The sequence below is a fragment of the Vanessa atalanta genome, chromosome 26, assembly GCF_905147765.1.
Source record: "Vanessa atalanta chromosome 26, ilVanAtal1.2, whole genome shotgun sequence".
In the NCBI taxonomy this organism is placed as follows: domain Eukaryota; kingdom Metazoa; phylum Arthropoda; class Insecta; order Lepidoptera; family Nymphalidae; genus Vanessa; species Vanessa atalanta.
In genome coordinates this window covers 2,048,204-2,064,783 of record NC_061896.1, presented here as the reverse complement: position 1 = coordinate 2,064,783, position 16,580 = coordinate 2,048,204, and the positions used below count along the sequence as shown (strand labels likewise).

Genomic DNA, 16,580 nt, shown 5'->3' with positions numbered 1-16,580 from the left:
TTGATAGTCAAATTAAACACTAATACCTGCTCGGAAAAGGAAACACCCTGACCTGAGAAGAATCGGCGAAATAAACTCAGCGGGTCTTTTTTTTTGTCAAACTAATTAAATGCTCTTTGAATTGAATTGAATATAAAAGAAATAGCCAAGAGGCGATCGTTTCATTCCCAAGGTGTGCTATCAAACATAAACTCACTAATTGTATAGTAACCTTTCGCACACGCACACACGTATATTCCTAATTCAATCTTTCTTGACTCTAGTTGAGGCTGAGTGTCGATAATCAATCAACAGGAAGAGGAAATGATTAAAACTGCGATATAAATTGTAACTCAACAGATCTTAAATCACTAGTAACGTAATGTAAACATCGACAAAACTATCGATAATACCGTGAGAAACACTCGATTAAAGTGATAAAACAAACTTAATAATGTAGGTTACATTGTGTAATCTCATTCATGATACGCAAGGACGGACAATTTAGCGATGTATATAAAATTTTTGTTAGTGATTCACGTGTTTGTAAAGCATTTGTAGATATAACAAGATATACTAGTAATTTATTCGGATAAGATTTTATATTGAAACATTTTTAAGAAATGCCTTCGGAGATAGAACTTTGTGCAAGCCTGCCTCAGTAGGTACAATTCTCTGGTCATATATATTAGCGGCAAGCAGCAATAGTACTGTTGTGTTCCGGTTTGAAGGATGAGTGAGACAGTGTAACTACAGGCACAGAGGCATAACATCTTAGTTCCTAAAGTTGGTGGTGCATGGTAAAAATTTCTAACGGTACCAATCTGTATGGACATTGATGAATTACCTTCAATTGGCCCTATTTGAATGTCCACCTACCAATGGCTTTATCAATAAGGTGTAAGGTAGGGTGTGGTTTATTTTTTTCAAGCTCTTGACCAAATTAATTGAATTTTACTTTGTGTGTATTTTCATTAGATTTCGGGTTTTAATAAACCTGGTCAAGACTCAAGGTTATTTGGTCAAGCCCTAATAAAGCCAACGGCAAGCAGCAAACAATCAAAAATCAAATCCAATAATTGCATAAAGCTTATTTCAACGGCACGAGTAGTAAAAATAAATAAACGTCTTTGACCTTGAATTGACAGGACACAATTAGCCGAAATCGGACTTAATATGGAATTCGTTATGGATTCATGAAAAAATGGCGCTTTCATAGTCGGCAAAATTGTCATTGGAACTTTGGAAGTAAAATAAAAGCGGATTACAAGTATTTAAACGGATTCATTGTTTTAAAATTTCAGATATATTAATCAAGAACTGTCTGTACTACATAATATGGCAGAGTTATCTAAGGTTTGTTTGTCTCTACTCCAGCCTACTCACTGGATATGCGTTGAGTCAGACATCTACTAATCATTCATAAAGGTTAGTTTATATGAAAGAATTTGGTTCAGTCTTCATGTGTGTTTGGTCTCGAAAGGTTGTTGGATATTTGATGATGTGATTCTCATTTTTTATTTAAAAATATATCATATCGGTGGCTTTTTGAATAAAGCTTCTATAACCCGGTAAGTAACCTTTGAATATATTTTTTATAATAGTGTTCGCTAAAAGTTATCGAACTGTTTTGTCTTTGCCTATATCATGATTAAATATTCAAAGTGTAGCAGAATTAATGGCTAGGTTAGGAAAGTTGAAATTCTTGGCGTATTTATACTATTACATGCATTTATTATACCAAATAACTTTTTTTCTTGAATCGCTCAGTTTATGGACGAAATTTGCATTAGAATCCGTTACGTAGTTCAAATGCGAAGTGTATTCTTTATACTATGCAGAGATATATTACTAAAGAAAAAATTGACTAATAAAGACTAACTCAGCTCTGTCGTGCACTACTAAGAGTTTATGATAAATATATATATATATATATATTTATAATACAACACAATTACACTTAACTAATCATATCAATTTTACTTTCAAAATTCTGTTAACAGTTTCGTTGACGTTCAAAACGCCATTTTTTCGCAAATCCATAGTGAAAATCATAGATTAATCAAGCTCTCGACCAATGATATCGCGTCAATTTGCTGTCAAATGTTGTTTATTTGGCTTTTCTTCTCTCACGGACTTTTACAATTATTTAAGCTCTAAAACTTTTTTATATAATGCCTTAATTTATCTCTTACGTTTTAGTTATATCTCTTTCGTAAAAAACGCTTTAACTCAACCATGTTTCTCGTAAACCGACTGTCGACGTTCCCAAATTCTACACGAAGAGCCTCAATTTAACTATGCGTGTTAAATGTCCGTCCTGAAGCTACATTTTAAATATCGGTTAAGTAATTGAAATCGAATGCCTAGTTTCGGAGATTACCTCCAACAACCAAACATACAAAATTCACCTATTTATAACATAGAATATTAAAACTGAATACACAAAATTCCGTATTAATTAACAGTAATTAAATGTTGGAGTTATGAGTATCGCTTATTAAATTTCCCTTACTCATAATCAGTCGTTCTGGCAAAAAATGCTTATTTTTTTTTCATAATTAGTTTTGAATGTTTACTGTTTTCCGTCCGCGGTTACGTCCGCGTGATGGGCGTTTGCAGATTTTGGGGTGTTAACTCTAGAGTCTAGAATAGTCTAGAATCTAGACTATAATCTATCTGTGGCAAGTATCTTTTACATCCATTCAGCCGTTATTGATTAACAAACATCCATACATCCAGATTTTCGCATTTATAATATTGGTACTGGCCCGAGCTTTGCCCTAATATTTCGTCTATTATCTTTTATTGACTTAATTGCACTCTAATTTACATAAAATGCTATAATCTAACATGCTTATTTATATTAGGCACACTCAGATATCAAAACAAAAGGCAGGTGTAGCACGCGGTTCATTATAGTGAGGCTAGAAAAGCGAATACAACGTAAACGCAAGTAAAGGGCAGAGCGCCAATTAAATTTAAAGTTAAAAATATATTCTAAATGCGAAAGTAACTTTGTCTGTCTGTCGCTCTTTCAAATAACTAAACGGAATTTTATGTAATTCGGTATGTGGCAAGATTGAATTTCAAGGACACAGACTAAAATGCGATCGAATCTGCGGGCGGCAACTAGTCGTAAATAAAGCACGAAACATTCGAGTAGGTACTTTCATTCTAGAATACGGCGATAATATTTCTCGGACTGTGTATTACAGTTGAGGGTTAGACCTTGACAGCGTCATCAGTTGAAAGGGGGTGTATTGAGAGGCAAGCCAGATGTCGGGAGTCCACTTAAGGACTCAGATTACACACGTCTTACGAGCGCCTTCTGTATCGGCCATCGGCTTAGGACGGAGAGACTCGATACATTGCAATTACATTACATTAGCAGTCTGTAAATTTCCCACTGATGGGCTAAGGCCTCCTCTCCCTTGTGAGGAGAAGGTTTGGAGCATATTTCACCACGCTGCTCCAATGCGGGTTGGTGGAATACACATTAATTTCGTTGAACTTAGACACATGCAGGTTTCCTCACGATGTTTTCCTTCACCGCCGAGCACGAGATGAATTATAAACACAAATTAAGCACATGAAAATTCATTGGTGCCTGCCCGCGTTTGAACCCGAAATCATCGGTTAAAATGCACGCGTTCTAACCACTGGGCCATCTCGGCTCTTATAGCATTGCAATTACTTTTGCTTTATCGACGATTTTGTCTCGATAATATTATATTTATAATATTTAAGCGTTTAGCAAATGAGCGATCTGATGACCGTTTTCGATAAACATTGGTGCCGTGATAAATATTAACCATTCCTTACATCACCAATCCGCCACCAAACTTGAGATATTATGTCCTTTAAACGTAGTTACACTAGCTCATTGAAATTTCAAACTGGAGCACAATAATACCGCCAAACACTTTACCACCACTTTTTGTTTTAGTGGTAGAATGGATAGTACCTACCCAGACGGGAAATAAACCCTACCAATAATTATTAAAGTAGTAAATATTAAATAAAAAAAATAGTAAAAAATAAAACACGTGTAACTAAGACATATTGTTTAGTACAAAAATCAAGGTCCATAAACATTAATTATGAAATTATAAATCAACACCAAGTTTAAAGTTCACTTGTTAGTGCAATGTAGTCTTTATAGCTATGTAAATAAGAGCTGTTTATATTTTAAATGATAACTACCGAAACAAGGTCTTTGGTTATTTAGTGTGATGTGAATCATAGCGATTAATTTAATTTAATTTTTTTTTAAATTAAAAATACGTATGAACTGTTTTATTTTTTATTTTTTTTTATTTATAGGTACACAAACGGAATACAATCAGAACATACATTAAAATTACGGACTTACACAATTTTATTAGCTGTCCAACTTCGTAAGGATTAAAAATTGTAATAATATGACTGTAAAGTATTACAATTTACTACGGCTTCGCTCGGGTGAAATAAATAGTACTAAACAAATACGGTTTCTCATTTACTTTTCATATTTAAGAGGACTACAAGAGCTAAGTGCCCTTGAGAATCGCACGCACACACTTACAAAATCGACAAAAACGGCAAGCCCGTGTACTAAGGGTTAAGCGAGGTAACGAGATTACGCCCAAATATTCTAATAGATGGCGTCAAACCGAGCGACGTAAGATCAATCATAAATCTCATAAAAAATAGATAGGACAACAGAATTATTTTTATTTCTTTCGATGTTAGTTAACAAATGATTAAGTAAGTAAGTAAGTAAGTGTTCGAAATCTGTAGTGTAGTGACCGTGGGGTAACATATAGCGTAGTATTTGTTTGTTTTATTAATATTGGTTCATAAAGAAAAAATATATATTCAATTAAAAAAAAAATCTAAATATTTACTAGAAAAAAATGTTGTCAATTCGATTTGGTTGAATCATTGATGAATGAAAGATTAATCATAATAGGTTTAATCATAAATCTCATAAAAATAGATAGGATATTAGAATTATTTGTATTGCTTTTGACTGTTATTCGAAAATGATTAAAAAATAAAACTGATTTAATTAAACTTAAAATATTTTTATTTATATTTAGTACTACAAAAAAAAAACATTTTGTGTTAATTTTTTTTTAAATTTTTTTATTTAATTTCACTTGTATGTATTAATTTTATTACATATGTCCTGGAATCTTGGAATAAATATTACACCCACTTTCAGCTGAAAGTTGGCACACATATTTAATCTCGATGACAATGCACGATTCATGAATAGGCTTGTTTCCACTAATAATAAATCGGATGGCTTTGAGTTTCTAATGATTAACCATGATAATTAGTAAATAAAAAAACAACTTTTCTACAAAAATAATAAAAGATTAATTATATTTTTGGAAAATAAAATCGACAAAATGAGGCATTTAATCACGTGACATTAAACACCAATCAGAGTCGCGTGACGTCACACCTCGCGAAACAAGCGCGGAACGCTACGTTGTTGCTATCAATTATCATTATGGCAGATAAACTGGGGGTACTACTTGGTTCTGGATCTTTCAAACACTCTGCGATTATTGACAAACTTTGTTTTTTCAACATATATCTTCTTGGCATTCGAACTTCGTTGGTATACAACCTGGTTTCATGCGCACTTGTGTCTTTACCCATAATATGATACTCTGTATAATTAGTCATATCATTTGGCAACTAAAAAAATAAAAAGAGTTTGAATTATTACATTTTATAAAACGAAAATAATATTTTAACTCAAACAAATCATAAAATCCTATTCTAGTCCTAACATTTTATAGGTTATGTGTGATATATTATATTTGCTAAATTCATTTCTTTTACTATACATTTATAAATAGATATATCAAGTTGTATTTAATACTTACATCGAAATGATCTTCACAGAAATAAATTGTGGAATTAGTTGACAAAATAAGAGCATCTTGCCTCCATGCCATTTTTAACCACTTTATTCGTATTTATTTATTGTTTGGTACGTATATGAATAATTTGTCTGGCGTTTTTATCGTTGTACTTTCACATTGGGGCACCATACAGTATTTATAATACGAGGAATTCATTATTTATTAAAAAACACAATTGACTGTCATACACAAACACGGCTGTTTCGCGAGGTATGACGTCATTCAAGACGCCATGACAATCTTGGCCTTTTTCGCGGTCAATTTCAAGTTCATTTCTAAAAACTCAAAATACTAACATAAAAAACCTATTTTTCTTAAAATAGTATATTTTTGGGGTGAAATAGATGCTAAGCTATAGTTTTAAACTAATTTCCAAATTTTGTCAACTAGCCTATTGCAGCTATATTCAATCCAATATGGCGGACGTTACAAAAAAATTTAAATTTATGAATTACGTACAAATGACACTTCTAAATATTCTAGTTCTCTGGTTCACAACAATTACATTTTTTTTGTTACGACTTTACTTTCTTTTATTATTATTAAAATTAGTTCATACATAACTTTAATTCTTATTATAAACAATCGATAAAATTAAACTCTTACGCAATATAAATAGCTTCCGTGTTATTGTTTTCGACTTGCTTTATTCTGTAAAAAATAAATATATGTTAGTAATATCATTTTTATTAATTATAAAATTATGTATTTAAAAAATATGTATCTTAATATGTCATAGTAGTTATAATGAAAAAAAAATGCTTCAAGTTCATGGGGATCGAATGTAGTCACTTGATCCCCATGAAAGTCAATTGATGTTTTCCTTCCTTTGACCAAATACTCTATCGTAATTATTAAGAATGGCTCGAAAAATCTGATTATATTCGAACTGATTGCACATTTTTCTAATAGATGTTTTCAATACTCATAATTTATAAAAAAAAAAAAAAATGTTTACTAATTAAATACTCTTACCTTTTAATATCGTTCATATGTATGTTCGGCGCTTGATTTATATAAACGTTTTTTAGTTTTCCTCACGCGTTTCACTTTATTTCCCATATTTACACAATTAAAATTTATAACAAATAATATAATAAAAAAACAAATGCCTAATTACTACTACACTATTTTAACTTAATATATTTATTTACAAGAAAGAATAAAATTTATTATAAGAAAACATGAAACAATGAATTTACAATTAAAATTACGAAAAAATATCTCGTAACGTAATTAATGATGCGGCGAAAAGATCGACACGTCTGTATAGCATCAGGCCTCGGCCGGCATTGTCTGTACACGGCGTTTACGCACACATGCGTACGCATTTTGTTCGAAAATAAGAATATCGGATTTAAAAAAAATCTATTGATTTTACTAAAAAAGTGACACCCAGGTTAAATAGTATATTGCTTGTAGAATAATCTGACAAAAAACCAGAATTATGGAACGTATAAAAGTATAGTTATTATTGATTAAAAGATCTTTTTAGAGGTAACTTTGTGATTTTTTTCTATCGTACCAAATTAATTACATCATGTTTTCAAAATAACAAATACTTAGCATGTATCCTGAAGATTATCATATATTTTTTTCATTTGGTTTACTGCATTGGATCATATACTTTTTTGCATTATAAAACTTGCATTTAGCTCATGTAGTCCCCTTAACTCTTTTTATAAACGTTGTATTTATCAAACATCTATATTTTCTATTTAGGCGGTGAAAACTAACGATAAACATTCTTTACGCAGGTTTTTGAACGCATCCCTAAATGTCAAAGATGGCCTGTTGAACTGTCATATCATCGAATTTCATTGATTTAGTATCGGAATATCTCGATTATACGAATTTTGCTAAACCATAATGAAACCATAATAATATCATTGATCATTCAAGCTCTCGACCAATGACATCGTTTCAATTCTTATGTCAAATGTTGTTTATTTGGGCTCTGGACTATTGTGGTTGGAATAGACTACCTATAGGAAGTTTGATGTGAATAATAAATTATCACGTTGACTTTAAGTTTTGTCTTGAAAGAACTCAGATGCTTCTAAGACGGGATTGAGCCATTGAAAAGAGTGAGGAGATACAACTTAAAAAAAAACAATACAGTATAATTCGTATGTGTTAATTGTTTTAATGTATAAATGTGCGAACCTTATAAAGATAATATTATTTAATAATAAACTAAATTGCAAGTATGTACTATTCGGTTTTGCAGACCACATCCTTGTGATAAGAGCGTTCCCATCGTATACAACCTTGATGTTGTTATCACAATTCTTATGTATATGTAATTTGATTAATTAAAAAAAACTATAATAATATTTGAGATTTTATTATTAGTAATGCCTAGCTGAAAAAAAAACCTACCACTACTAAACCCTAATAACCATTTGCTAATCCCATAAAAATGCATAGAATTTAAACCAGAAATTGCAAAAAAATCGTAGAAGTTTTTAGCATAAAATATTATTATAAAGTATTTAGATTATTGACATGACTCGTGTGAATTTCATGTGCTTAATTTGTGTTTATAATTCATCTCGTGCTCGGGGAGGAGATTTTCCCAAAAAACTTACTTATATCCAAAATTCGGCACACGTATATCAGTCAAATCGCGTTGACCTTATCCTTAAAGGAGTTGACGGGCCAAAAAGAGGTTTTAAATGTATAGCTCACTAGCAAATACAGCCATTTAAGATACCCGTATAAATTATGCACGCATGCATAAATGCCGCTTCCGAAAACATTTTCCTTGAATAGCTGAATAGAGTCTGAAATGACCTAACAACGTCATTCTTAAGTTGTAAAATTCTATCCAAAATTAAGCTATTTCATTGGGCTCTTAGGATTGTTAGGATAGGGTTATGTCATGTGAATTGTTTAAATTTTGGTCACGTTTGGGAAACCATCTAGATGTTTATAAACAGAGTATAAATCCGTGTAGTTTATTTTGTATTAAAGATAATGGTTATTTATAGAGGATTAAGCTTGTATGTTGTAATGGTTCGATATAAATTTACAATTTAAGCCTAAATGTTTCATAAAGCAAATTGTATTTTTAAGTAGCTTGAGAAGTTCGTTATGATATTCTAAAATGAATATTATCCAAGAGATTTTCACACATTTGGACATTCATTTTGAGAAACTTTAGAGTTTTGTAAGAAAAACTTCGAAACTCACCAATGAATCGCAATATGTCCGAATATGATATGAATTATTATAAAACTAGATGAAAATCCGGCTTCGCTCGGGTAAATTAAAAAAAAAAAAACAAAACAAATAACAACGGCTTATCCTTTACTTTTTATATCACATATAACTTTTTTATAAACTTTGATCTATAATTTATTGTGGATAAGTCACGAAATTATTATTTGGACCACACTTTCTGAACGCACCCGTAAACGTCAAACATGGCGCTCGTTGAAGTGTCACGTCATTGAATTTTATTGATTAAATATGTAACTCGATTATTCGAATTTTGAATTTTGGATATAGGTTGCAGACTAAAAAAATCATTATTTTTTTAAAGATTGAGAAGAAGAGATTTATGATAGATTACGACCGGGTCTATCGTAGACTTGCACGAAATTATAAATATAGAAGATTTACAGGATACACATAAAAATGGCCTGTCACCGTAAGTCAGTTGTCAAAATTTGACAAAATCGCACTGCTGGACTTGTAGTAGTGTTTACAAGAGGGAAACTTATTTTTTCCATTATTGACCAAACTAATCAATGGTTTCCATCTTAAACTATTTAAATAATTATTATTCATATCTAAGCATATTAATTATCTTATGAAATAAATTTCATGGTCGCTCTTTGTGTTTCTTAATTTCATCTTGACCGAATTTCGATGGCGGCTAAACTCAAAGGATACGAAGTTTATCCAACTTTGCAAGATCTTTTACACATACACAAGTATACTCTTGATTTCCAGCCTCGCAACTTCATGGGAAGGTATCCTACACGACTGGTGACAGATCACGTCACGGTCACCTGCTTATCTCATATTAAGATGGCCCACTTATTATACTAAGGATGTAATTAGTTTTAAATATAATTTTGTATATTATATGGTACAACCTTTTCCAAGATATCTTACAATATCCTACAAAAGGATTTATGTTACTAAATCATGACTTGAATTTGATTGAATGAAAGTCACAGAAATATATTATAGTCTAGAATTAAGCACAAAGGTTACTTTTTATCTCTGACACTTGCACGACAACCCTTTTTCTGTCACAGGCAAAGCTTCGGCCGAAAACTAGTATAAAATATACTTCTGACATTAAATATACCGAGCCGAGCCGAGCATACTGAATTTTCAAGTGCTTAATATGTGTTTATTATTTATCTCTTTCTCGACGGTGAAGGAAAACATCGTGAGGAAACCTACATGTGTCTCATTTCAACGAAATTCTGCCACATGTGTATTCCACCGACCCGCTTTGGAGAAGCATGGGGAAATATGTTCCAAAACCTTCTCCAGTGGGAAATTTACAGGCTGTTAATGTGATGTAATGTAATTAAATATACCTCATTTATTTATCTAAATTAGTCTTAATTTAAAGTAAGTGAAACTGCGAAACGCAACTTACTTAAATATAATATATACTAAAACCTTCTACGAAACGCTGCATCTTCTGATATAATTTCACTTAAGTATGTTGTTGTAGTAGTTTTTATTTTCAGTTAGACATTTAAGAAAACTGTTAATTTGTAAGAATTGATACATTATAATATGGAAATCATATGTTATAAATTCTATTTTTAAAATTTAATACAGATTAAATTTACGTCTAATGCCAGCACAAGTTATTTTTGTAAGGAGTTTGTCTATAAGTCAACCTCCTTTTCTACAATATGTACTTTGCACTAAAGGTCGTAAATACGTACGTGCAGATTGTATTCACAAGATGTGATGTTACTTCATCAGAAATGTAAACAAAAGAAACCTGAGTGTGGCCGTGACATCTTCCATTGTTTCTTCAACACGAGAATGTGTATTTTAAGCGAGAATGCAAACTAACTTAATTTACCTTTTTTTAACATTGAAGATTTCTGGGTGGTTGGGTTTTGTGCCGACTGGTTATGTACCATCATCATTCTACCAAGCAGCAATAGTAGTAGTGTTCCGGTTTGAAGACTGCGCGAGTCAGTGTAACTACATACACAAGAGACTTAACATCTTAGGTCCGAAGATTGGTGGCGTATTGGTGTTGTAAGGAATGGTTAATATTAATGATATATAAGTTAAAAAAAAACATAATAATATAGAAATGTCGTTGATTGTACAGAACAATCGAAATGTATGATCGTATAATTGAAAATCAATCAATAAATAAATACAATGTATTATTGAAGTTCTTCTTCTTTTGGCACGTTGTAAATACAATGAGTGAAAGATCGATGCGCGAACCCAGGGTGACACGAAACCTACACAGTGAAGTCGCTCACCAAACTGTCAACTGTCACTTCGCTCGAAGTAAAACAACTTCATACCTTATCTTATTTTACAATATTTATTACAAACTAGCTGTCTCTACCCTGCTTCACACGTGTCTATATGCAACTATTAGATTGAACAAACATAAAAAAATAGTGTATACAAAAGTTGCATTAAGAAAAATATCTATCCGAATAATAATAATTTTATTGACGTTTACCACAGACTATAATATAAAAGAAAAGTGAAGGAAAAAAAAGTTATTACTCTCAGAAACATGCACTGATAAATTTGATTACGTAATTATTATTGTTTTTAATTGTTTAGGCATAGACAATGACATTGTTTTTCAATTACTGAATCGATGAGCGAATATTTTTGATTCAATTGGTCCGTGTTGTGCAGAAATATATCAGTTCCACTAAAACCAGCACAACTAAAAGTTATTAAGATTTCATAAGAAAACCACTTTTATTATCATAGTAACCCTGTTAAATTGTATTGTAATGTAATGCATATTATAATAAAGAAATCAAAGAACATTTTATTGGATTCCATATGTCCTTCTTTTGTTTAAATCTTTACAATTATCGTCTCTATGGATTTTTACGTTTCACTAGACAGTCGAATTATACTTTACAGAGTTAATTTAGTAATTTGTATATTAATATTATCGTAATAAATTAATATTAATATTTTGTATTCGCAATTCTAAAGTCTATAAGGTTCAATCGTGGGGGTGGATAAAACCAAATTCGAGAAGTAAAGAAAAACTTATAACAACTGGCTTCCGTCACCGCAAAGTCAGTTCGTACTTCCGTGGGCAAGGTTCTTCTATAATAAAATTCCTCAAAGACTTTTAGCTTTGCCAAATCAATTTCAATCACATGTTTAAAGCACTTTATTAATAAGGTGTGCTACTTGGTAAAGGATTATATATATTACAAAGAAGATGATATAAGTGTGTGTGTGTGTGTGTGTGTTCGTTATTTTCTAAACAATACAATTAATTACCGAGTCTCTACTTGATATTACAATTCGAAAGTACTCGCTAGAGTCTATTTTAATAAAGTATATTTTGATTTGATTTGATTTCGTTCGGAACATGAAATAACTTTTAAAGCGTTTAAAGACAAATTTCCAAATGAAATCTTCCAAGAACTGTTTTAGTAATGGTTTTTTTTACAAGAGCTATACCTAAGAATTTGACACATTATTGTTGACGAAACTGTAATCGGAATTAAAGTATATTGATATAAGTAAGAGCCGAGATGGCCTAGTGGTTAGAACGATTCTGCCACATGTGTATTCCGCCAACCCGCATTGGAGCAGCATGGTGGAATATGCTCCAAACCTTCTCCTCAAAGGGAGAGGAGGCCTTAGCCCAGCAGTGGGAAATTTACAGTAATTTACATTTAAGTATAAGTGGAATAGTGATGTTATTTATGTTAAGATATATTAATCAAGAACTGCCAGTTATATAGATGAGCTATTAACGAATTGTACCCTACGGAATAAATAAATCTAAGGTTTGTTTGTCTCTATTATTTCTTTGATCGAAGTAGGATATAAATAAAACTCTTATACAGAAAGACAAACAAGATAAATCATTGTATTTATTTGGGACAGGAACCTCTGCAGGCGTACAGAACAAACCATATATTTACTACAATCGGATAAACGGTTTAATAACATAGGAAAAAAACATTATTCCTATTTACTAACTACTTTTTGCACGCAGCTTCGTCGAGTTTTATTCGTTGATCGTCGGGTATTACGAATAAAAAAACCTCTATCCTTGGAGTTCAAGCTTACTTCATATCAAATTCAATCAAATTCGGTTCAGTGGTAAAATAGCAACAGACGGACAGATAGAATAAAAATAAAATATTATATTATTATTTATTCAAGTAGGCTCATAAAGACATATTTAATCGTCGTGTTACAGTGTTGAATTAAATTTAAAGCTACCACCCGTTCGGTAATTAGATTCTACCGAGAAGAACCAACAAGAAACTCAGTAGTTACTCATCACCACTTTAAGTACATTTAAATTTTTATATATCCTGCTTAAAAATCAATACATTCTTAGTACCGTTTTTTGTCATTAATATTATTTTGTATTGAGTAATAATACTTATTTATAAATGTTTTTTTTTTTTGACATGAGCTTTTTAAATGTTTAATAGGCCAAGGTATATATGTATTATGCGAAAGTATCAAAATATATAATATATATTATATCATTGCTATGAATTATTAATGTGTAATCGTAACTCTGAGTCATTATTAGGCCCTCTTTACACATTCAACGTCTGGTAACAGTTATGTTTGTCGAATGACCTCATTTGGTTGCGACCTTGAACTAATGACTTCATAGCGTCATTGATAAAACACAGACAAGATATCATTCTAATATGCTGTTTAATTAACATTTCAGTTTTAAATTGTCAGATTTTTAAAATTGTTTATTAAATATTTTTACATATACAAACGATCCTAAAATTCGTGTCTTATTCCAAATTCTGTTTTTGTCCCATTTGCTGTTGAAACACCTTGGAGTAGTAGTGCAAAAAGCTTCATCAAAAATATAACACATCGACTATTATTGCCTCCACTGGTGACAGGAGGGCTGGTTCGTTTGCCGCCAGCATTCTTGCCACCATTCCACTCGGTCCGGTCCGATCGGTTCCATATTTGTACATATTTAAGGACTTAATGACAATTATTTTTATGTAAATAAAGGTTTATATATACAGATAAAGAAAAGACACCCAGTTAATGTCAGAGCCAATAGGAAATACTGGGCGTTGTCCGTGGACGAGAAGGCTAAGACTCCTCTACGCTAATCCATATGTGTTCGTGTATACAAATCTTTCAGAATTAGATTTTACGTATGCAGTTGTCCTCGCGATGTTTTTCTTAAACCTACAATCTTTCGTTAAGATTTATTTGTTCTAATTAAGCATAATCGGTTCCCTAAAAATAAATTAATATAAGCAAAGACGTTAACAGGCTCCTTTTTAAAACTTTGGAAAGGGAGTGAGGTGACATAGTATTGTAATAAATAAATATTTAAAAAATAAGACACATAAGCTAAACTACAATCTAAAGCTAGACAGTTCACTGTTACAGGTGACGTCACTAAAAGGTCAATTAAGTCCATTTCGACAGCTTATAAATATCAACCATAGACAAATTTCAATTAAATCAGTATGAACCTACATATTATATTATAAGTAAAAATTAAAAAACAAAAATTATAGTGAACTAGGTTAAATAGGCTGAATATATTTTAAAATATTAAAGACTGTTTTTTCTTGTTAGGCTTTTTTTTTGCATTATAAAACATTTTCGAAAGAACAGATTTTTTTTAGCATTGAAATCCGTTGAGTAGCTTATAAGATCTTAGCGTATATATGGAAGGTAGGGACTTTTTAGTACTATGTCGAGACTAATTAGTGGACGTTAAATAACGTTATTTTTTATAATTCGAACATCGCTCGTTACTATTAGCACTACGTCGTTATTTTACACACGTCGAACGCGAAGCGGCAACGTGCTCTGTAATTGCAATCAAATAAAAATCGCGCTCCATTCAGCTTTAATTGCCGTCTTTTGTTTTCATAGTTCCATATTCGAATTAAAAAGATTATAAAAAAAAAAACAAATATTTGACGTTTTTGTTTGAAGATTTCACTGTTTTGAGTGTTGTTAACTTCATTACATATATTTGTAAGTATCTATATATCGATTTCAATAGTAAAAAAGTGAATTTATCTTTATAAACTATAGACCCAACCCGGTTTCATATGTGTGCAATATATACTAAATTAACAATTTATACCCTATACTCTTCAAGAATGTTCCAGCTTCTTCCAGTGGCAATATTTTTAAAATTGGATCATTAGTTCCGGAGATAACCCCCTACATACATACATATAAGTAAATTTCGGCTTATAATATTAATACAGATGTAACGCAGCTTAAATTATCGAAAAGCTAGTGTTTATGCTCCGTATCATAATTTTTCAAAGTACCTTATTACACAGTTTTATGTTTGAGAAAGTCTCCAATTCCATTATGGTATACGTAGGTTTTCGTAAAGAGTATTATTAGTATACATTAACAGCCTGTAATTTTCCCACTGCTGGGCTAAGGCCTCCTTTCCCTTTTAGGAGAAATTTTATTCCACCATGCTGCTCCAATGCGGATTGTTGGATACACATGTGGCAGAATTTCGTTGAAATTAGATATATGCAGGTTTCCTCACGATGTTTTCCTTCACGAGCACGAGATTCATTATAAATACAGTGCACATGCACATGAAAATTCAGTGGTGCTTGCCTGGGCTTGAACCCGCAATCATCGGTTAAGATGCACGCGTTCTAACCACTGGGCTATCTCGGCTCATTATTAGTATACCTACATTTCTTTATAACTGATGAATATCAAATATTTATGATAACAATCGTGACTACGTGACATCCTCCCGGCAATGAAGAGACATTGTTGGTGTTGATGTTTTTAAATTGAACTAATATCGTCTTTCGACTGTTTTAACACTTTTTTTTTATTTCACCGCAAAAACTCGTTCGTATACTTCTGTTACCAACGTTTGTGATGCCTAGCCTTTACAGTCTTTGGTATGGTATTCACAGATATGTCAAAGTTATCGCGCCATTTTTTATCTGTCATTTGTGTTTAAAATAAATAGTTTTTGGAATTATTACGTACAACTGGATAAATTAATGATCTAATTGAATTAATCTGATAATATTGTTCTGAAATCCAACAAAGAGGATATCCTTTTGAAGATTAAAATCTTAATAAAATAAATTATTATATAAGCGTATATAATATTCAAATTATATACGCTTTAAAAGCAAGCACACGCACTTAGTTTAATCTGACACTAAGAGTATTTGCAACTTTCAGATCGAAGAACAAATGAAAAGATCTCGTTTATTACGGCTAGGAAAGTTAAATTCTCTGCTTTTCCCTACTATAATATGTATGTAATAATAAGGAAGATATATACTTCCTCTTGCATATAAGTCACACTGTTTATTGATGCAAACCGCATTTAAATCCGTTGCGTAGCTTAAAAGATCTAAACGTACAGACGGCGAGGAGCGACATTGGTTTATACTATGATGATATATGATATATAGTTTGTCCTTGAAAGGTGACGAGATTTGCCCA

The 16,580-nt window shown here is 31.5% G+C and overlaps 1 protein-coding gene across 11 annotated transcripts in view; it reads left to right on the top strand.

Annotated features, from left to right (window-relative positions):
- Positions 1-16,580, top strand: part of LOC125074076 — a 77,715-nt gene that overhangs the window by 11,532 nt on the left and 49,603 nt on the right. The window lies entirely within an intron of this gene.